General features: G+C 40.5%; 2 long non-coding RNA genes across 3 annotated transcripts in view; one reads left to right on the forward strand and one right to left on the reverse strand.

The window, feature by feature from the left end:
* Positions 1-19,154: 19,154 nt before the first annotated feature.
* The window catches only part of LOC119317954, a 7,113-nt gene continuing 2,397 nt past the window's right edge, over positions 19,155-23,870 (reverse strand). For both annotated transcript variants that reach the window (XR_005153860.1, XR_005153859.1), the window contains one exon: positions 19,155-19,899. This is a non-coding gene — a long non-coding RNA (uncharacterized LOC119317954). The remainder of the gene's footprint in view (positions 19,900-23,870) is intronic.
* On the forward strand, positions 20,031-21,653 carry LOC119317953. The gene is made up of 3 exons (XR_005153858.1): positions 20,031-20,480; positions 20,613-20,692; positions 21,173-21,653. It is a non-coding gene; the product is annotated as an uncharacterized LOC119317953 (long non-coding RNA).

The following is a 23,870-nucleotide window of genomic DNA, read 5'->3' on the forward strand; positions in this document are numbered from 1 at the left end:
GATAGACGGGCGTAGCAACGCGCGTCATCAAAGACTTGCAAGATAGGATAAAGAACTCACATATATTGATGAAAACATAATAGGTTCAGATCTGAAATCATGGCACTCAGGCCATAGTGACAAGCATTAAGCATAGCAAAGTCATAGCAACATCAATCTCATAACATAGTGGATACTAGGGATCAAACCCTAACAAAACTAACTCGATTACATGATAAATCTCATCCAACCCATCACCGTCCAGCAAGCCTATGATGGAATTACTCACGCACAACGGTGAGCACCATGAAATTGGTGATGGAGGAAGGTTGATGATGACGATGGCGACAGATTCCCCTCTCCGGAGCCCCGAACGGACTCCAGATCAGCCCTCCCGAGAGAGTTTAGGGCTTGGCGGCGGCTCCATATCGTAAAACGCGATGAATCCTTCTCCTTTGTTTTTTTCTCCCCGAAAGTGAATATATGGAGTCAAGGTTGAGGTCGGTGGAGCATCAGGGGGCCACGAGGCAGAGGGGCACGCCCCCACCCTCGTGGACAGGTGGAGGACCCCCTGACGTGGATCTTCCTTCCAGTATTTATTATATATTCCAAAATAATTCTCCGTTGATTTTCAGGTCATTCCGAGAACTTTTATTTCTGCACAAAAATAACACCATGGCAATTCTGCTGAAAACAGCGTTAGTCCGGGTTAGTTCCACTCAAATCCTGCAAGTTAGAGTCCAAAACAAGGGCAAAAGTGTTTGGAAAAGTAGATACGACGGTGACGTATCAACTCCCCCAAGCTTAAACATTAGCTTGTCATCAAGCAATTCAGTCGATAAACTGAAAGTGATAAAGAAAAACTTTTACAAACTCTGTTTGCTCTTGTTGTTGTAATTATGTAAAGCTAGCATTCAAGTTTTCAGCAAATATTATGAACTAACCATAGTCACAATAACATTTAGGTCTCAGTTTACTCATATCAATGGCATAATCAACTAGCGAGCAATAATAATAAATCACGGATGACAACACTTTCTCAAAACAATCATGATATGATATAACAAGATGGTATCTCGCTAGCCCTTTCCGAGACCGAAAAACATAAATGCAGAGCACTTTTAAAGATCAAGGACTGACTAGACATTGTAATTCATGGTAAAAGAGATCCAGTCAAGTCATACTCAATGTAAACTAATAGTAATGGATGCAAATGACAACGGTGCTCTCCAACTGGTGCTTTTTTAATAAGAGGATGATGACTCAGCATAAAAGTAAATAGATAGGCCCTTCGCAGAGGGAAGCAGGGATTTGTAGAGGTGCCAGAGCTTGATTTTGAAATAGATATGAATAATATTTTGAGCGGTATACTTTCATTGTCAACATAACAACCAAGAGATGGTGATATCTTCCATGCTACACACATTATAGGCAGTTCCCAAACAGAATGGTAAAGTTTATACTCCCCCTCCACCAACAAGCATCAATCCATGGCTTGCTCGAAACAATGAGTGCCTCCAACTAACAACAGTCCCGGGGGAGTTTTGTTTGTAGTTATTTTGATTTGATTTGCATGAAGCATGGGACTGGGCATCCCGGTGACCAGCCATTTTCTCGTGAGTGAGGAGCGGAGTCCACTCCTCTTGAGAATAACCCGCCTAACATGGAAGATACGGACATCCCTAGTTGATACATGAGCTATTCGAGCATACAAAACAGAATGTTTATTTGAAGGTTTAGAGTTTGGCACATACAAATTTACTTGGAACGGCAGGTAGATACCGTATATAGGTAGGTATGATGGACTCATATGGAATAACTTTGGGGTTTATGGGATTGGATGCACAAGCAGTATTCTCGCTTAGTACAGGTGAAGGCTAGCAAAAGACTGGGAAGCGACCAGCTAGAGAGCGATAACAGTCATGAACATGCATTAAAATTAATCAACACCGAATGCAAGCATGAGTAGGATATAATGCACCATGAACATAAATATCGTAGAGGCTATGTTGATTTTGTTTCAACTACATGCGTGAACATGTGCCAAGTCAAGCCACTCAAATCGTTCAAAAGAGGATACCATGCACCCTATCATACCACATCACAACCATTTAACAGCATGTTGGCACGCAAGGTAAACCATTATAAGCTCCTAGCTAATTAAGCATGGCCTAAGCAACTATAATCTCTAATTGTCATTGCAAACATGTTTATTCATAATAGGCTGAATCAAGAACGTTGGACTAATCATATTTACAAAAACAAGAGAGGTCGAGTTCATACCAGCTTTTCTCATCTCAATAAGTTCATCATATAATCATCATTATTGCCTTTCACTTGCACGACCGAACGATGTGAATAATAATAATAGTGCACGTGCATTGGACTAAGCTGGAATCTGCAAGCATTCAATTCAACAGAGAAGACAAGGTAATATGGGCTCTTTGTTAGATCAATCAATAATGCATATAAGAGCCACTTTAACATTTTAATTATGGTCTTCTCCTCTCAACCCCCAAAGGAAAGAAAAGAAATAAAACTATTTACATGGGAAAGCTCCCAACAAGCAAAAGAAGAATGCTAAATCTTTTTGGGTTTTCTTTTTAATTACTACTACAAGCATGGAAAGTAAACTAATTAAAAGCTACAAATAATTTTTTTCTTAAGGTTTATTAAACACACAAGAAGAAAGCATAAAAAGGAAAATAAACTAGCTTGGATGATACAATGAAAAAGTATGAGCACCGACAACTAGCAATGAGTGTGTGAACATGAATGTAATGTCGGTGAGAAATACATACTCCCCCAAGCTTAGGCTTTTTGCCTAAGTTGGTCTATGGCCATGGCTGGCCTGGCGGATATCCAAAGTTGTAGCTGGGCTCGTACTGTGATGCAGCAGCTATTGCCTCATGAGCTGCCGCTTGGAGGCGAGCTGGTGTAGGGTTCCGGTAGGCATGAATGGCCTCCAACGGAACAAGGTACTTGCCTGCAGATAAATCAAACAAGGAAGGAGCAGGCAACGTAATAGTCTCAGGATGATTTTTACCAAATATTAATTTGTACCTGAGCGCCTTTTCCCTATTCTTAACAATAAAATCATGTGCTACCATACTCTTATAATCTAGATAAATAGGAGGCAGCAACTTCTCTTCCTTCTCGTAATGCCTAATAGGTATGTTAAAGTGTGCAGCGAGGCGCGAGGCAAAGATGCCTCCAAGGACAGGGCCCTTAGTACGGTTAAGATTTAACCGCTTTGCAACAATAGCGCCCAAACTAAATGTGTCATCACGAAATAAGGCATGGCACAAAATAACAATATCAGGGGCACTGAGATTTCCACATTTTCCATGCCCAATTAAGCATCTACTAGCAAATATAGCAAAGTAACATAGAACAGGAAACTGTATGCTAGTAATTCGTGCGTTGGAAACCTTCCTCGTTTCCCCTACAGTAATTGTATCAATAAACCCATCCACATCATCACGGTGTGGTTCCTCTACGCTGCCCTCGAAAGGGATCAAACAAACATGACAAAAATCATGAAGTGACATCTCCTTATGCTCATCATATAAATAAAATTCCACCGTAGGTGGTGAGCTCCTAGCATGGAAATGAAAGTGTTGCACAAAGATATTGGTGAGTAAGAGATACTGTTCGTGTTGGTCGTGGAGGAACGCGGTGAGGCCTGCATTCTCAGCCAATTCATAGAAATCATCATAAATCTCGGCTGATCTCAAGAAATCATCACAAGGCCATTCACATGGCCGAACCTTCATGGTGCGAGGAAGATTATATTTGGGCCTCTTATCCTCCTCACTTCGCTTATCCTTCGAGCTTCGGCTAGTGAGTCCCTCAAAAATCTCTTCATCTTTTTTTGAAAATTTCTGAAATTTTTAGTAACTTCAAAATAAAAGTGAACCAAACTCAACAAAATTGATAGCAACTACTCCTACAAGTGCCTAGAGGCAATATCATGCATCAAAACTACTTTTGACCACATAAATTTGACATGCAAGCTCAAGAACAGGGTCACCTAAGCAGCAAAAATATGCAATGAATAAAGCACTAGAACAAAAACTAATTGGACCATTGGAGGAGTCACATACCAAGGAACAATCCCCCAAAGCAATTTTGTGAGAGGTGCTTTGAGCAAGGAGATCGAAAATGGCAGCAAAATGAGCTTGGACTCGGGTTTGAGCTGGTTAGTGATGTTTGTGGGAGGAAGAAGGAGTGTGTGGTAGCTGGGATAAGTGGAGGGGAGCCACCATGGGCCCATGAGGCAGGGGGCGCGCCCAGGGGGGTAGGGCACGCCCTCCACCCTCGTGGATAGGTGCTTGCTCCCCCTGGTATGTTCTCAGTGCTAGATATTCTCAAATATTCTAGAAAAAATCATATTTAATTTTCAGGGCATTTGGTGAACTTTTATTTCTTGGGTATTTTTTATTGCATGGATAATTCAGATAACAGACAGAAAAATACTTATTTTTGCTTCATTTAACATAAATAATAGAGAGTAAAAAGAGGGTGCAAAGAGTTGTGGTTTTGATAACCCACAAGTATAGGGGATCGCAACAGTTTTCGAGGGTAAAGTATTCAACCCAAATTTATTGATTCGACACAAGGGGAGCCAAAGAATATTCTCAAGTATTAGCAGCTGAGTTGTCAATTCAACCACACCTGGAAACTTAGTATCTGCAGCAAAGTATTTAGTAGCAAAGTAATATAATAGTAGTGGTAACGGTAGCAAAAGGTAACAGTAGTAAAAGTAATGTTTTTGGTATTTTGTAGTGATGATAGCAATAGCAACGGAAAAGTAAATAAGCGAAGAACAATATATGAAAAGCTCGTAGGCAATGGATCGGTGATAGAGAATTATGCCGGATGAGGTTCATCATGTAACAGTCATAACCTAGGGTGACACAGAACTAGCTCCAGTTCATTCATATATTGTAGGCATGTATTCCGAATATAGTCATACGTGCTTATGGAAAAGAACTTGCATGACATCTTTTGTCCTACCCTCCCGTGGTAGCGGGGTCCTTACGGAAACTAAGGGATATTAAGGCCTCCTTTTAATAAAGAACCGGAACAAAGCATTAACACATAGTGAATACATGAACTCCTCAAACTACGGTCATCACTGGTAAGTATCCCAATTATTGTCACTTCGGGGTTAACGGATCATAACACATAATAGGTGACTATAGACTTGCAAGATAGGATCAAGAACTCTCATATATTGATGAAAACATAATAGGTTCAGATCTGAAATCATGGCACTCGGGCCCTAGTGACAAGCATTAAGTATAGCAAAGTCATAGCAACATCAATCTCAGAACATAGTGGACACTAGGGATCAAACCCTAACAAAACTAACTCGATTATATGATAGATCCCATCCAACCCATCACCGTCCAGCAAGCCTACGATGGAATTACTCATGCACGGCGGTGAGCATCATGAAATTGGTGATGGAGGATGGTTGATGATGACGATGGCGACGGATTCCCCTCTTCGGAGCCCCAAACGGACTCCAGATCAGCCCTCCGGAGAGGTTTTAGGGCTTGGCAGCGGCTCCGTATCGTAAAACGCGATGATTTCTTCTCTCTGATTTTTTTCTCCCCGAAACACAATATATGGAGTTGGAGTCGGAGAGGAAACAGGGGGGCCACGAGGTAGGGGGGCGCGCCCTAGGGGGGCAGGTGCGCCCCCCACCCTCGTGGTGAGGTGGTGGGCCCCTGGCCTTCATCTTTTGCAGTTTTTTTCTTATTTTCTGAAAAGTGGCTCCGTGAAGTTTCAGGTCATTCCGAGAATGTTTGTTTCTGCACATAAATAACACCATGGTAATTTTGCTGAAAACAACGTCTGTCCGGGTTAGTTCCATTCAAATCATGCAAGTTAGAGTCCAAAACAAGGGCAAAAGTGTTTGGAAAAGTAGATACGACGGAGACGTATCAACTCCCCCAAGCTTAAACCTTTGCTTGTCCTCAAGCAATTCAGTTGATAAACTGAAAGTGATAAAGAAAAACTTTTACAAACTCGGTTTGCTCTTGTTGTTATAAATATGTAAAACCAACATTCAAGTTTTCAGCAAAGATTATAACTAACCACATTTGCAATAATGCATAGGTCTCAAGTTTACTCATATCAATAGCATAATCAACTAGCGAGCCATAATAATAAATCTCGGATGACAACACTTTCTCAAAACAATCATAATATGATATAACAAGATGGTATCTCGCTAGCCCTTTCCGAGACCGCAAAACATAAATGCAGAGCACCTTTAAAGATCAAGGACTCACTAGACATTGTAATTCAAGGTAAAAGAGATCCAGTCAAGTCATACTCAATGTAAACTAACAGTAATGAATGCAAATGACAGCGGTGCTCTACAACTGGTGCTTTTAAATAAGAGGATGATGACTCAGCATAAAAGTAAATAGATAGGCCCTTCGTAGAGGGGAGCAGGGATTTGTAGAGGTGCCAGAGCTCGGTTTTGAAACAGAGGTGAATAATATTTTGAGCGGTATACTTTCATTGTCAACATAACAACCAAGAGATGGCGATATCTCCCATGCTACACACATTATAGGCGGTTCCCAAACAGAATGGTAAAGTTTATACTACCCCTTCCAACAACAAGCATCAATCCATGTCTTGCTCGAAACAACGAGTGCCTCCAACTAACAAGAGTCCTAGGGGGAGTTTTGTTTGCATAAAGCATAAGACTGGGCATCCCGGTGACCAGCCATTTATCTCATGAGTGAGGAGCGGAGTCCACTCCTCTTGAGAATAACCCGCCTAACATGGAAGATACAGGCAGCCCTAGTTGATAGATGAGCTATTCGAGCATACAAAATAGGATATTTATTTGAAGGTTTAGAGTTTGGCACATACAAATTTACTTGGAACGGCAGGTAGATACCGTATATAGGTAGGTATGGTGGACTCATGTGGAATAACTTTGGGGTTTAAGGAGTTTGGATGCACAACCAGTATTCTCGCTTAGTACATGTGAAGGCTAGCAAAAGACTGGGAAGCGACCAGCTAGAGAGCGACAACGGTCGTGAACATGCATTAAAATTAATCAACACCGAATGCAAGCATGAGTAGGATATAATCCACCATGAACATAAATATTGTGAAGGCTATGTTGATTTTGTTTCAACTACATGCGTGAACATGTGCCAAGTCAAGTTACTTAAATCATTTAGAGGAGGATACCACCCTATCATACCACATCATAACCATTTTAATAGCATGTTGGCACGCAAGGTAAACCATTATAACTCATAGCTAATCAAGCATGACATAAGAAACTATGATCTCTAGTTGTCATTGCAAACATGTTTATTCATAATAGGCTGAATCAGGAACGATGAACTAATCATATTTACAAAAATAAAAGAGGTCGAGTTCATACCGGCTTTTTTCATCTCAGCCAGTCCATCATATATCATCATAATTGCCTTTCACTTGCACGATCGAATGATGTGAATAATAATAATAGTGCACGTGCATTGGACTAAGCTGGAATCTGCAAGCATTCAATAAACAGGAGAAGACAAGGCAATATGGGCTCTTTTGTCAGGTAAACAATAATGCATATAGGAGCCACTTCAACAATTTAATTATGGTCTTCTCCTATCGACCACCAAAGAAAAGAAAAGAAATAAAACTATTTACACGGGAAAGGTCCCAACAAGCAAAAGAAGAACATGAAATCTTTTTGGGTTTTCTTTTTAATTACTACTACAAGCATGGAAAGTAAACTAATTAAAAGCTACAAGTAATTTTTTTGATTTTTCTTAAGGTTTATTAAACACACAAGAAGAAAGCATAAAAAGGAAAATAAACTAGCATGGATGATACAATGAAAAAGTATGAGCACCGAGGTCTAGCAATGAGTGTGTGAACATAAATGTAATGTCGGTGGGAAATACGTACTCCCCCAAGATTAGGCTTTTGGCCTAAGTTGGTCTATGGCCATGGCTGGCCTGGCGGATATCCATAATAATAGTTGGGGTCGTACGGAGAAGAAGAAGAAGAGGAAGACTCCGATTGCCACTGGCTGACAATCATCTTCGGATCCCACTAGTAATTAGATTGTCGTGAAGGATCAACTTATGGTTCCGGCTCTGGCTCCTCAGCTGGTGCAGGGTTCCGGTAGGCGTGAATAGCCTTTAACGGAACAAGGTACGTGCCTAAAGATAAATCAAACAAAGAAGGAGCAGGCAGGGTAATAGTCTCAGGATGATGTTTGTTAAAGAACAATTGATATTTAAGCTCTCCTTCCCTATTCTTAACAATAAAATCATGTGCCACCATACTTTTATAATCTAAATAAACACGAGGCAGCACCTTTTCTTCCTTCTCATAATGCCTAATAGGTATGTTAAAATGTGCAGCTAGACGTGAAGCATAGATGCCTCCAAAGATGGGGCCCTTTGTACGGTTCAGACTTAACCGTTTGGCAATAATGCCGCCCATACTAACAGAGTTATCACCATATAAACCGTGGAGCAAAATAATATTATCAGGGATACTAAGGTTTCCACAGTTTCCGCGACCAATTAAGCAACGACTAGCAAATAATGCAAAATAACGTAAAACAGGAAAATGTATGCTAGTGATTCGTGCATCGAAAACCTTCCTTATTTCCCCTACAGTGATAGTATCAATAAACCCCTCCACATCATCGCGGTGTGGTTCTTCTGTCTTGCCCTCAAAAGGGACTAAACAAACCCGACAAAAATCATAAAGTGACATCTCCTTATGCTCAATATATAAATAAAACTCCACCGTAGGTGGTGAGCTCCTAGAATGGAAATGAAAGTTTTGCACAAAGATATTTGTGAGTAAGAGATATTGATCGCATTGGTCGTGGAGGAAAGCGATGAGGCCTGCATTCATAGCCAATTCATGAAAATCTTCATAAATTCTGGCTGCTCTCAAGAAATCCTCGGAAGGCCATTCACACGCCCGAACCTCCGCGGTGCGAGGCAGATTATACTTAGGCTTCGGTGCCTTTTCCTTCGAGCTTTGGCTCGATGAGCCCCTCAAAAGTCTCCTCATCATTTTCTGAAATTTTTTGAAATTTTTAGTAATTCAAAATAAAAGTAAACCAAACTCAATAATATTGATAGCAACTACTCGTACAAGTGCCTAGGGCCTATATCATGCATCAAAACTACTCTTGACCATATAAATTTGACATGCAAGCTCAAGAACAGGGTCACCTAAGCAGCAAAAATTTGCAATGAATAAAGCACTAGAACAAAAACTAATTGGACCAATGGAGGAGTCACATACCAAGGAACAATCTCCCCAAGCAGTTTTGTGAGAGGTGCTTTGAGCAAGGAGATCGAAAATGGCAGCAAAGTGAGCTAGAACTCGTGCTTGAGCTGGATATTCATGTTTGTGGGAGGAAGATGAAGTGTGTGGGTGCAGGAATAAGTGGAGGAGGGCCACCATGGGCCCATGAGGCAGGGGGCGCGCCCACGGTGGTAGGGCGCGCCCTCCACCCTCGTGGGCAGGTGGTTGACCCCCCTACTATGTTCTCAGTGCCAAATATTCTCAAATATTCTGGAAAAAATCATATTTAAATTTCAGGGCATCTGGAGAACTTTTATTTTCGAGGTATTTTTATATTGCACGGATAATCAGATAACAGACAGAAAAATATTTATTTTAATTTTATTTAATATAAATAACAGAAAGTAAAAGTGGGGTAGAGAAGGTTGTGCCTTTTAGTTTCATCCATCTCATGATCATCAAAAGGAATCCACTAACAAGGTTCATCAAGTCTTGTTAACGAACTCATTCCGAATAACATGGAACCAGAGAAATTTCGAATAACACTATGTTACCTCAACGGGGATATGCACATCCCCAATAATAAGAATATCATATTTCTTCTTGACGGTAGGAAGAGGAAATTCAAAACCTCAAAATATAATCGATGGAATTTTTCCAATAGAGTTGATACTATGAACTTGAGGTTGTTTCCTCGGAAAGTGTACCGTATGCTCATTACCATTAACATGAAAAGTGACATTGCCTTTAGTGCAATCAATAACAGCCCATGCAGTATTCAAAAGGGGTCATCCAAGAATAATATACATACTATCGTCCTCGGGAATATCAAGAATAACAAAGTCCGTTAAAATAGTAACGTTTGCAACCACAACAGGCACATCCTCACAAATACCGACAGGTATAGCAGTTGATTTATCAGTCATTTGCAAAGATATTTCAGTAGGTGTCAACTTATTCAAATCAAGTCTACGATATAAAGAGAGAGGCATAACTAACACCGGCTCCAAGATCACATAAAGCAGTTTTAACATAGTTTCTTTTAATAGAGCATGGTATAGTGGGTACACCGGGATCTCCTAGTTTCTTTGGTATTCCACCCTTAAAAGTATAATTAGCAAGCATGTTGGAAATTTCAGTTTCCGGTATCTTTCTTTTATTTGTAACAATTTCTTTCATATACTTAGCATAAGGATTCATTTTGAGCATATCAGTTAATCGCGTACGCAAAAAGATAGGTCTAATCATTTCAGCAAAGCGCTCAAAATCCTCATCATCCTTTTTCTTGGATGGTTTGGGAGGAAAAGGCATGGGTTTCTGAACCCAAGGCAATCTTTCTTTACCATGTTTCCTAGCAACAAAGTCTTTCTTATCATAACATTGATTCTTTGATTATGGGTTATCAAGATCAACAACAGGTTCAATTTCTATATCATTATCATTACTAGGTTGAGCATCATCATGAACATTATTATTAGCATTATCACTAGTTTCAGGTTCATTACGAGATTGAGTTTTAGCATCAAAAATAGAAATATCATTTGGATTCTCAGGTGTTTCACCAATAGGATCATTAGAAGCATGCAAAGTCCTATCATTTTTCTTTTTCTTCTTTTTAGAAGAACTAGGTACATCTATGTTATTTCTCTGAGAATCTTGCTCAATTCTCTTACGGTAGCCTTTAGGATACAAAGGTTCCTGAGTCATTCTACCAGTTCTAGTAGCCACTCTAACAACATTATCATTGTCTTTACTATTCAATTCATTGAGCAAATCATTTTGAGCTTTAAGTACTTGTTCTACTTGAGTGGTAACCATAGAAGCATGTTTACTAATAAGTTTAAGTTCACCTTTAACATTAGCCATATAATCACCTAAGTGATCAAGCATATTTGAATTGTATTTCAATTGTCTACCAAAATAAGCATTAAAATCTTCTTGCTTAGCCATAAATTTATCAAACTCATCTAAGCATGGGCTAGCAAATTTAGTAAATGGGATTTCGGCTTTATCATATCTATAGAGAGAATTTACCTTTACTACCTGTGGCGGGTTATCAAGAACATGAGTTTCTTTAATAGGTAAAGGATTAAGATTATATGTTTCTTCAACAGGCGGTAAATTAAAACCATGTATTTCTTCAATAGGAGGTAAATTCTTAACATCTTCAACTTTAATACCTTTTTCTTTCATAGATTTCTTTGCCTCTCGCATATCTTCAGGACTGAGAAATAGAATACCCCTCTTCTTCGGAGTTGGTTTAGGAATAGGCTCGGGAATTGGCTCTGGAGGTGTCCAATTATTTTCAGTTGTCAACATATTATTCAATAGAATTTCAGCTTCATCCGGTGTTCTTTCCCTGAAAACGGAACCAGCACAACTATCCAGGTAATCTCTGGAAGCATCGGTTAGTCCATTATAAAAGATATCAAGTATTTCATTTTTCTTAAGAGGATGATCAGGCAAAGCATTAATTAATTGGAGAATCCTCCCCCAAGCTTGTGGGAGACTCTCTTCTTCAATTTGCACAAAATTATATATATCCCTTAAAGTAGCTTGTTTCTTATGAGCAGGGAAATATTTAGCAGAGAAGTAATAAATCATATCCTGGGGACTACGCACACAACCAGGATCAAGAGAATTAAACCATATCTTAGCATCACCTTTTAATGAGAACGAAAATATTTTAAGGATATAAAAGTAACGAGTTCTCTCATCTTTAGTGAACAGGGTGGCTATATCATTCAATTTAGTAAGATGTGCCACAACAGTTTTAGATTCATAACCATGAAAAGGATCAGATTCAACCAAAGTAGTTATATCAGGATCAACAGAGAATTCATAATCCTTATCAGTAACAAAGATAGGTGAAGTAGCAAAAGCAGGGCCAGGTTTCATTCTAGCATTTACAGATTGCTTACTCCATTTAGCTAATAACATATTGAGTTCATTTCTATTTTTGCAATCTAAAATAGCTAAAGAAGCTTCTTGATCAAAAACATAACCCTTAGGAATAACAAGTGATTATTCATCATCACTTTCATCAGTATCACCAGATTCAACATTTTCAATCTCTCTAGCCCTAGCAAGTTGTTCATCAAGAAAATCACTAAGTGGCACAGTAGTATCAGACGTGGAGGTAGTTTCATCATAAGTATCATGCATAGCAGAAGTAGCATCATCAATAACATGCGACATATCAGAACGAATAGCATAAGCAGGTGTAGGTGTCGCAAGCTTACTCATAACAGAAGGTGAATCAAGTGCAGAGCTAGATGGCAGTTCCTTACCTCCCCTCGTAGTTGAAGGATAGATCTTGGTTTTTGGATCTCTCAAGTTCTTCATAATGATAAGCAGATATATATCCCAAGTGACTCAAAGAATAGAGCTATGCTCCCCGGCAACGGCGCCAGAAAATAGTCTTGATAACCCACAAGTATAGCGGATCGCAACAGTTTTCGAGGGTAAAGTATTCAACCCAAATTTATTGATTCGACACAAGGGGAGCCAAAGAATATTCTCAAGTATTAGCAGCTGAGTTGTCAATTCAACCACACCTGGAAACTTAGTATTTGCAGCAAAGTATTTAGTAGCAAAGTAATATAATAGTAGTGGTAACGTAGCAAAAGGTAACAGTAGTAAAAGTAATGTTTTTGGTATTTTGTAGTGATGATAGCAATAGCAATGGAAAAGTAAATAAGCGAAGAACAATATATGAAAAGCTCGTAGGCAATGGATCGGTGATAGAGAATTATGCCGGATGAGGTTCATCATGTAACAGTCATAACCTAGGGTGACACAGAACTAGCTCCAGTTCATTATTATAATGTAGGCATGTATTCCGAATATAGTCATACGTGCTTATGGAAAAGAACTTGCATGACATCTTTTGTCCTACCCTCCCGTGGCAGCGGGGTCCTTACGGAAACTAAGGGATATTAAGGCCTCCTTTTAATAGAGAACCGGAACAAAGCATTAACACATAGTGAATACATGAACTCCTCAAACTACGGTCATCACCGGTAAGTATCCCGATTATTGTCACTTCGGGGTTAACGGATCATAACACATAATAGGTGACTATAGACTTGCAAGATAGGATCAAGAACTCTCATATATTGATGAAAACATAATAGGTTCAGATCTGAAATCATGGCACTCGGGCCCTAGTGACAAGCATTAAGCATAGCAAAGTCATAGCAACATCAATCTCAGAACATGGTGGACACTAGGGATCAAACCCTAACAAAACTAACTCGATTACATGATAGATCCCATCCAACCCATCACCGTCCAGCAAGCCTACGATGGAATTACTCACGCACGGCGGTGAGCATCGTGAAATTGGTGATGGAGGATGGTTGATGATGATGATGGCGACGGATTCCCCTCTCCGGAGCCCCGAACGGACTAGAGATCAGCCCTCCCGAGAGGTTTTAGGGCTTGGCGGCGGCTCCGTATCGTAAAACGCGATGATTTCTTCTCTCTAATTTTTTTCTCCCTGAAACACAATATATGGAGTTGGAGTCGGAGAGGCAACAGGGAGCCCACGAGGTAGGGGGCGCGCCCCCCACCCTTGTGGAGAGGTGGTGGGCCCCCTGGCCTTCATCTTTTGCAGGTATTTTTCTTATTTTCTGAAAAGTGGCTCCGTGAAATTTCAGGTCATTCCGAGAATGTTTGTTTCTGCACATAAATAACACCATGGTAATTCTGCTAAAAACAGCGCCAGTCCGGGTTAGTTCCATTGAAATCATGCAAGTTAGAGTCCAAAACAAGGGAAAAAGTGTTTGGAAAAGTAGATACGACGGAGACGTATCAGTTTTCTAAATTCATCCATCTCATGCTCATCAAAAGGAATCCACTAACAAGGTTGATCAGGTCTTGTTAACAAACTCATTCCGAATAACATGGAACCGGAGAATTTTCGAATAACACTAGGTTACCTCAACGGGGATATGCACATCCCCAACAATAAGAATATCGTATTTCTTCTTGACAGTAGGAAGAGGAAATTCAAAACCTCCAAAAATAATCGATGGAATTTTTCCAATAGAATTGATACTGTTGACTTGAGGTTGTTTCCTCGGAAAGTGTACCGTATGCTCATTACCATTAACATGAAAAGTGGCATTGCCTTTGGTGCAATCAATAACAGACCATGCAGTATTCAAAAAGGGTCTTCCAAGAATAATAGACATACTATCGTCCTCGGGAATATCAAGAATAACAAAGTCCGTTAAAATAGTAACGTTTGCAACCACAACAGGCACATCCTCACAAATACCGACAGGTATAGCAGTTGATTTATCAGCCATTTGCAAAGATATTTTAGTAGGTGTCAACTTATTCAAATCAAGTCTACGATATAAAGAGAGAGGCATAACACTAACACCGGCTCGAAGGTCACATAAAGCAGTTTTAACATAGTTTCTTTTAATGGAGCATGGTACAGTTGGTACTCCGGGATCTCCTAGTTTCTTAGGTATTCCACCCTTAAAAGTATAATTAGCATGCATGGTGGAAATTTCAGCTTTCGGTATCTTTCTTCTATTAGTAACAATATCTTTCATGTACTTAGCATAAGGATTCATTTTAAGCATATCAGTCAGAAGCATACGCAAAAAGATAGGTCTAATCATTTCAGCAAAGCGCTCAAAATCCTCATCATCCTTTTTCTTGGATGGTTTAGGGGGAAAAGGCATGGGTTTTTGAACCCATGGTTCTCTTTCTTTACCATGCTTCCTAGCAACAAAGTCTCTCTTATCATAATGTTGATTCTTTGATTGTGGGTTATCAAGATCAACAGCAGGTTCAATTTCTACATCATTATTATTGCTAGGTTGAGCATCAACATGAACATCATCATTAACATTATCACTAGGTTCATGTTCATTACCACATTGTGTTTCAACATCAGAAATAGAAATATCATTGGGATTCTCAGGTGTGTCTACAACAGGTTCGCTAGAAGCATGCAAAGTCCTATCATTTTTCTTTTTCTTCCTTTTAGAAGGAAAAGGTGCATCAATATTAACTCTCTGAGAATCTTGCTCAATTCTCTTAGGATGGCCCTCAGGATACAAAGGTTCCTGAGTCATTTTACCACCTCTAGTCATAACTCTAACAACATTATCGTTTTTCTTACTCTTTAATTCATTGAGCAAATCATTCTGAGCTTTATGTACTTGTTCTACTTGAGTCCATAGAAGCATGTTTACTAATAAGTTTAAGTTCACCTTTAACATTACCCATATAATCACTCAAGTGTTCAATCATATAAGCATTGTGTTTTAATTCTCTACCAATATAAGCATTGAAGTTTTTTTGTTGGACCATAAAGTCATCAAACTCATCCAAGCATGGGCTAGCAAACTTAGTAAATGGGATTTCAGCTTTATCATATCTACAGAGAGAATTTACCATTACTACATGTGTCGGGTTATCAAAACCATGTATTTCTTCAACATGCAGTAAATTAAGACCATGCATTTCTTCAACAGGAGGTAAATTCTTAACATCTTCAGCTTTTATACCTTTCTCCTTCATAGATTTCTTTGCCTCTTGCATATCTTCAGGACTGAGAAATAGAATACCCCTTTTCTTTGGAGTTGGCTTAGGAGTTGGCTCAGGAAGTGTCCAATTATTTTCATTGGTCAACATATTATTCAATAGAATTTCAGCTTCATCTGGTGTTCTTTCACTGAAAATACAACCAACACAACTATCCAGGTGGTCTCTGGAAGTATCGGTTAGTCCATTATAAAAGACTATCTTCGCCCGCGCAAAAGCGGGTCATAAGGTTTGTTAGGGCTGCCATTGTCCTCGGTTTCTCCTGGCCGAGGTGTCTGGCGAGTCATTCGTCCCGGACACTGTGTTTGAAAGCCGCTAAGGCTTCAGTGTCCGGGCAGTCGACAATTTGATTCTTCTTAGTGAGGAATCTGTTCCAAAGCTTTCGGGCTGACTCTCCGGGCTGTTGAATTATATGACTGAGGTCGTCTGCATCCGGAGGTCGGACATAGGTCGCTTGAAAATTAGCCCTAAAAGCATCTTCGAGCTCTTCCCAACTTCCAATTGAGTTTTCAGGGAGGCTCTTCAGCTAGTGCCGAGCTGGTCCCTTCAACTTGAGGGGTAGGTATTTGATGGCGTGGAGATCATCTCCGCGAGCCATGTGGATATGAAGGATAAAGTCCTCAATCCAGACCCCAGGGTCTGTCGTTCCGTCATATGCCTCTATGTTCACGGGTTTGAATCCTTCGGGGAATTCGTGATCCAGCACCTCATCGGTGAAGCATAGGGGGTGTGCGGTACCCTTGTGTTTGGATGTGCCATGGCGTTCTGACGGTTGTAGTGTACTGTTTTGATTCTGTGCCAGAGCGCGCTTCCGAGATCCGTAGATGGATCTGGTCAGACCGGCTTTTTGGTGCAAGTCCTCACGTAAATCGTGCGCCGACTTATGTTCGACATCGTTAGTCGCCCTATCGCAACCACGGGGTGGTCCATCCGGCTGATCTACCATTTTATTTTTTGGTTGTGTAGGCTCTAAAGCCTCGTCATCGAATTCAGGCAACAACTTGCGCTTTGGATAGCTCTTTGTGTGGCAACTGCCATCGTGCTTTTCTTCAGTGTCGAGCACTTTGTTCCATCTACTGTTGAGTGTACTAGATGACCCGTTGCGCCAATGGCGCAAAGGCCGAGTGTAAGATAATTATTGTGAGAGCATGCATTAATATATTGTTGTTTAAAAAGAATAGCTCATATACTATATGCAGTAAGTACATAAGATTGGAAATGATGCACTAAGTCATGTAGGAAAGGGCTCTTGTGGTCTGTTTAGATTCGATACACAATTATGCAGAGGCCTTTGGATGTGCACTTGAAGGCGAAAGCATATATTTCTTTTATCATGGTTGTTTCAAAAGCACACCACACAATAGTTTAAGCAGCAAATAACCGATAGCTAAATGCACATGATGGTCTTAGGGGTTTACATAAGATCCAAAAGGACGATAAACATAGAAGTCTTGATAGACATCTATACTAATACTGAGTTATATAACAAGGGCTCTTGCAACTTGCTTATATTGGGTAGATGATCAAGCGCACTCCCTTGGAAGTGCATTTGAAGGCAAAAGCATATGCTTACCCTTTGTTCATGCTAGATGACCCGTTGCAACGATGGCGCAAAGGGCGAGAGCAAACCAAGTACTGATAGAGTGAGTGATCATTAAAGTATGTAGATACCTATTGTAGCGTATGAAATGAGTAGCTATTGCTGGCAGATAGTTGCCTGGTAATAATATAAAGTGTTCTAAGAATCTTATGAATGATTATCTACAATGATAGTCATAAGACACATTATATAGGCGGTACGAAGTGAAGAACATTAGATAGATCCATCATGACGTGCTTCACTGGCATTGAGAATAACCCTCTTGCATCGGCAACTCTTTATAGTGGTTGTGATTGGTGGTTGGTATTGCCCAAAGCCGAAATACCTTCGATGTCGCCGGCTAGGCTCCAATAGTACTTGTTTATTTGATGGAGATCATACTCTGATTGTGTAGTTGTATCACTAAGATGGTCAGCAACATATCTTATGTGTGACAAAATATGATTTAGATTGTTGTCTTTTGATGTTGACCTGGCTGTGAAGTTGGCATTTATTATACCATAAAGTTCCTTTGCTGCCATGTGATCTCCACTGAGGCTGCTACTCCAGCTGTTGCTAAAATAGTCTATTATTCCTTATTCTTTTTGCTTATGCTTAAGAGACTTGCATTTTTCCTGAGCTAGTTGTAGTTTGTTATAGTTTATGCCTTGAAAACTTTGTTGTAAGAGCCTTCCATGCACTTGAGAGCTTCAGCTGCTAGCTGATCTTGTGCTTCTTCAACTTTGCCATACACATGGATGGATATTGAATTTCTTGGAAGTATATTGTTCAGATGGTGCTTACACCCATAGAAGTGAATTGTTGCATCAAAGACCAACTGGCTTTCCCTTCTTTGTTGAGTATAATGTGCTTGGGAGGCCAAGTTGCTACAACATAGCGTCTAGAAGCACCTTTGTTGGAATCTTGACCTTTTCCATTTTGGCTGCTTAATGACAAGGAAGATGTTAGCAAGTGAAGTTTATCAATTTGTATTAATTAGTAGAAAGACATATAAGGATCACAGTAACCAAATGATATGTGTTGTGTATCCATCTATAAAATGAGGCCCTCACTTTGTGTACTGGAAGCCTTCTACTGGCCTATTTTAATGCAAACGATTTTTTTGTATTTATAAAGCAGCCTACTTCTGTACAGTGCAGTAAGCAGTTATATGGGGCCTTGTTTATGGTAAATAGAAAAGTATGTTTCATTAATAAATTTGTTTTTTTGCATGATATAAAAAAAGGCAAATATTTGGCACAAATTTGCCGAAGTAAAATAGTATTTTAGTATATGGGTTTGTTGCAAATATTTGGCACAAATCTCTGTCTCTATCTCTCTGTGTGTGTGTTTATGAAGGTTATCCGCACAATTGAAAGAGTGATGATAGAAACTTCAGACACAAATCAAAATGATTATTTACAATGTTATTAGCAAGGAAAGTAGATAGCCAGACAAACATCATATCGGCGCATTGAAGTGATGAACATTAATTGAGCTATTGCTGCACGTGCCATCATCATTGAAAATGACCTTGTTGTCCAGCATAGCCGCTATATGGGCCTACATCTGTTGCAATTCTGTCCTAATCTTCTTCCCCGTGGTTGACTGCTAATCTTTTTTTTACAAACTCATGCGCCCCAAGGAGGGCCTCCCTGCTTTCATTAAAATCAGAAACCAAAAGGCTGGCAGTTGGAGTAACATCACAGACCTTAAAGATAGAAAACTACAATCATGCCTTCAAGATACACGTGCTGAGAGACAACAACACACGTCGATTGTTGCTTCACGAGCTGCCACCACGTAGCACAATGCCTACCACGTGTCTCGCATGACCGCTGGTCTTGATTCCATCCACCAGTCTTCGTCCCATTCCTCTCCCCCTGTACTCGTACTGAAGTGAAGTGAGGAAGCAGCTGGAGGAGGCGGACGAGGGCACCTTGGGTTCCATATTCGCGGCGGCTCACACTGCAGCTTGGTGGTGGAGCAGCTCCCGCTGCAGCTCGGAGGCGCTGCGGCTCCATCTACATCTCGGTGGCCCGGCAGCTCGGAGTTGCAGCGGCTCCATCTGCATCCCGACGGCCCAGCATCTCCCGCTGCAGCTCGGAGCCACGAAATCGGTAGATGGCGCCACCGTTTCTTGTATGGGTGAGCCAAATCCACGTAGTTGCCACTGTCACTCCCTGCGTCTGTTCCGACTGTGCTGGCACTCCCTGAAGCTGGTGACTTTCCATGACAAAGGAGGCTCCAGCAAGACAATACGACTGCTGTTTCCACTCAGGTAAAAACTAACCTCCTTCGGTGTTTGATGTCTATAGTTTTTTTTGTGAGCTCATTAGTTTGATCTCCATCGGTAGTAGTTACCTCGCTGCTGGAAAATCGAACTTTAATTCACCCCTGCAACCTTAGCTTCTGGAAGCCATTGTCAAGGGCGGGTGCATGGTCCTGGATATCTCTATTATTAAAGGGGGATCGAACGTCGTGATGGTTCGACCTCGTTCGATCCCCCCGATCGCACGTGGTCCTTCCCCGCCTTGATGCCCTGTAAAAAAAAACAGCCGCTACCCACGAGGTTCACGACCACACGTCGCAAGTCTCCATCCTCCGAAGCCCCTCGCCCCAATCCAGTATTCCCCGTCTCCCTCCGGGTCTCCCGAGAAAAATCGTCGCCGCCCATCTGCCCCATGGCCGCGGACAAAGCACTCTGCCAATGCCATCGGCGCTGCTTCAATGGGCTTGTACTCTGACTTAGATCACGAGTTTGATGAGGGCCTCAACCTGGTCCGCCATTCCTGTATCATCACGGGTGACGCTGTTGTGCACAGCTCTCCTCCTACCTTGATGCCGCTGGGATCCACAACCCACCGGAAAGGAGTAGCGGCGCCCTCACAGGTTGGACCACTCCCGGATCCGTCGCCGCCTGCACAGCCAGGACGGGCCGACCACCGAGGGCATCTTCCTCCACCACTTGTGATGAGTGGCCGAGCCATGGAGCGGAGGCGGCGGGGAGTATTGATTATATTGGAAGGCCAAGGTGCGCATCGTGCCTTGGGCTCTCTGCATCTCCACGGTCTCCCTTCCCCATTAGTTTGCTACCCTTGATTATATTGCTTTGGTTGGAATTGGATCCTCATGTAGTTTCATGCTGATTTGAGCTACGCACTAGGGATTATTTCTGCACGAGGATGTATTTGGGAGAGATTTTGAGTGGCTGCTACTACTGGATGCAATTGTTGGAATTGTCAGGTAATTCAGTGGATAATGCGCCAGAAACTCAGACAATTTTGCTCTAGATGTTTGGAAATATTTCACAACTTACTTCGGGTTTTCGATGGTCTGGAGATGAATTACCAATGCCTTGCACTTCTAAAAGTTGTGGTTTATCTATGCCAAGATGAACCTTATGTAGTTCTTCTGTATTTCGGTTTGGATTGAATTTAGTTTCACACAGTTGGAATGCTTAGTACCCCACACTTCAAATTAGTCACTTAGGGATTTAGATTGAAGCCTCTGCCTTATCATGTTTTCTGGGAGAACCTGAAATATGAAACTGAACTCTGTAACTGAATTTTGATGATGATGCATGTTTCAGTTTCTGAAGATTGGGAAAGCAATCCTCATGACATTTCCATTCAAATGTTTCAAAATCCACTTTTAGGTCACTCACTTTTTATTATATTGAATTTAATTTTATATTTCAATTACTTATGAGCTGAGATGGTGCAGATATTGAAGGAGTCTCAACATTGATGGTTAGTTCCTGCCGAGATTTGTGAAATACTTAAGAACTACAAGAATTTTCATACAGCTCCGGTTTAGGCAAACGGATGGAGTACTTTGCTTTTGCATCATATGTTTTTAATGGCTTGGAGTTCATCCTCCGCCACACTAACGACGACCCAATGCCATGGTGGTGGAGACCACAACAGATGTCAAGGCAGAGGAGAGTGTTTACATTTTTTTCCTGGCAGTGAGTGTTTACACAATCTAGACATGTCTATGATGCTGGCTCCAGCCAGATTTGGGGACTATTAACCAAAATATTGATCGCAACAAATTAGTCTGGATAATAAATTATGTATTTAGCTTCTCTATAAGCGGCACCAGTGAGAATGTGCATGCGCTAGACAATTCAATTTTAATGAATGCATGCAAACTGAATTATGTATTAGTTTGAGCACGTCATTGAAAAGATGGTTCTTCTCTATGCAAGTTTAACAGATTGCTTGGAAGAGATTTTTTAGGGTAATATCAGTGGTTGCTAGCAATCACTAGAGTCACTCATAGGCTTAGTGCGATCAAACATGCATTTTTTGTGCTACCAGTACCACGATTTCCACATTTTTTTAGGAGGGAGAGATGAGATTCGTACATACGACAGTCTGTTTGTACTTGGCAATGGAGTGGAGATGTTTGGTTCAGCTTGTTATGCCTTGAATTTGGTTACACTTAGTTTTTAAGATCAATAGCCCCTAAATCATATTACTAAACAACTAATACTTGTGCAAGCTTGCTTTAATTAATGTTGAGGCGTGTTCCTTCTGATTGAAGATGGTCGTGACCAATTTCAGTAGTGCAAAACCATTCAACATTGTTGGTTGAATTGGGCTTGGAAAATACTTGATCGAGCAGCTCCTTTGTTGTTTGATTACAAGAAAATAACAATTATTAATGATAATCAGGTGTTTTGATGGCATGCTAGAAAACAAGCTTCCTGAAGGAGACACGCAGTACCACTAATTTTCTTGTCACTATGTGCTGTCATATTGTAGAGTACAAGAAGCTATACAACCTACTGAAGGCGAGGGATTATGAGATAGAGCAAATTAAGAGAAAATTTGGGTTGCCTTGCCTCATGACCACAGCGCGCCACTGTGTGCATGTCGCTCGACCACGATTCAGTAGCGGGGGCAGAACAGCAGCAAGGTTTTGATTTTCGGTTTGTGGAAGTTTTCGCCCCAGGCCGAGATGGCCGAATTTCGGACATTTTCAAAACATTTGGTCAAAATTTCATCAACTTTTGACCAAAAATTGACTTAAATTTGACCAAAATCCATTTTTTTCACCGGAAGCTATTTTTCGCCCCAGGCCAAGATGGCCAAAATCTGGTTTTCTCAGCCGAAATTGAAAACACAGAACAGTAGTGTGGCGATGCGATGGGCAATAACGTTTGACCTTAGTGACGGGTCACGACAGCACACTGGTTCAAGATATGATAATTAGTTTTACTTCCTTTCTATTTTTTCTGCGGCTGATGATGGATCTATCATTCTCCCTCTTAACTGTCAATAAATATGCCTAAGTGGTAATACTACTACTCTTTTATGATGTGGCTCTGTAGCTTTATCATTGTGCTTTCTGTATTTGCTTATGCACTAAATGCCAGCATCTTTAATTTAGTAATAAGCCACCTCTTAGAGTAATGTACTGATGGCCTGCAGTTTGGTTCAACCTTACACACTTCACTGGATATATGAATTTAATTAGACGTACAAGGACCCATTATACTCCTTTTTTGCAGCTTCACAATCAGTACATATACATGTTCTAGACCGTACAAAGTAGCATAGTAGTAGTTAGAGCATAGTTCTATGAGACCTTTGGGCCATCACCACAATGAACCACCTGACCAAAAATATGGTGTTGGTTTTTTATTGTCGATGTGTCATAGAAGTGAGTTGTTTTGTTGCTGACGAGTACCTTTGTGTTTTCAGTTTTTGCTCCTAGCTTTTTATGCCTACCCAATTATTCATGCTCATGTACACCCAAATTGAATCACATATTTTTACATATATATAATTGGTTCAATATCAGATTATCCCTACAGGTTGAGTGATACTTATCTCATTAGAGAACTGTTTTATTTGTTAGAAATGTAGATCTGATTTTATTATCGACTTGTCGGCTATGTACATGAGCACACACAATTTGCAGTGACTTAACGCTGGTAAGAAACTTTGAAACACTTTCTCTTCCATTCACATTTATTTAGTAGGGGCGCTTACAGGGTTTTCGGGCAATAGATCTTTTCAAATCTTGAAATAAGCATACCACTAATATGGCAATACTACTTACTTTTACTTTGCTTCTGTTGAATCATATTGAACTCCAACAGTGAATTAGAATGATAAACTAAGCACCAATTATGATTCCTTAAAGGATTTGCAAACTATATTGTGTTCTCAAGGAACTTAATCACACAAGTTCACCATGGCCTACTATATTGTGTTTGAAGGAATTTCTCACAAAAGTTCTCGGTTACCATTGTTGTTTCACACATACAGTGATGGAAAATTTTAACATGCTCCCTCTTATGCCCTCTTTTTACATATGAGATAAGAAGGTAAGAGTTAATTAGACCACTAATTAATAAGATCAACGACCCAAATCTATTATATACTCTTACCTTTCATGTGAAAACACC

The sequence above is a fragment of the Triticum dicoccoides genome, chromosome 6A (genome assembly GCF_002162155.2).
Source record: "Triticum dicoccoides isolate Atlit2015 ecotype Zavitan chromosome 6A, WEW_v2.0, whole genome shotgun sequence".
Classification (NCBI taxonomy): domain Eukaryota; kingdom Viridiplantae; phylum Streptophyta; class Magnoliopsida; order Poales; family Poaceae; genus Triticum; species Triticum dicoccoides.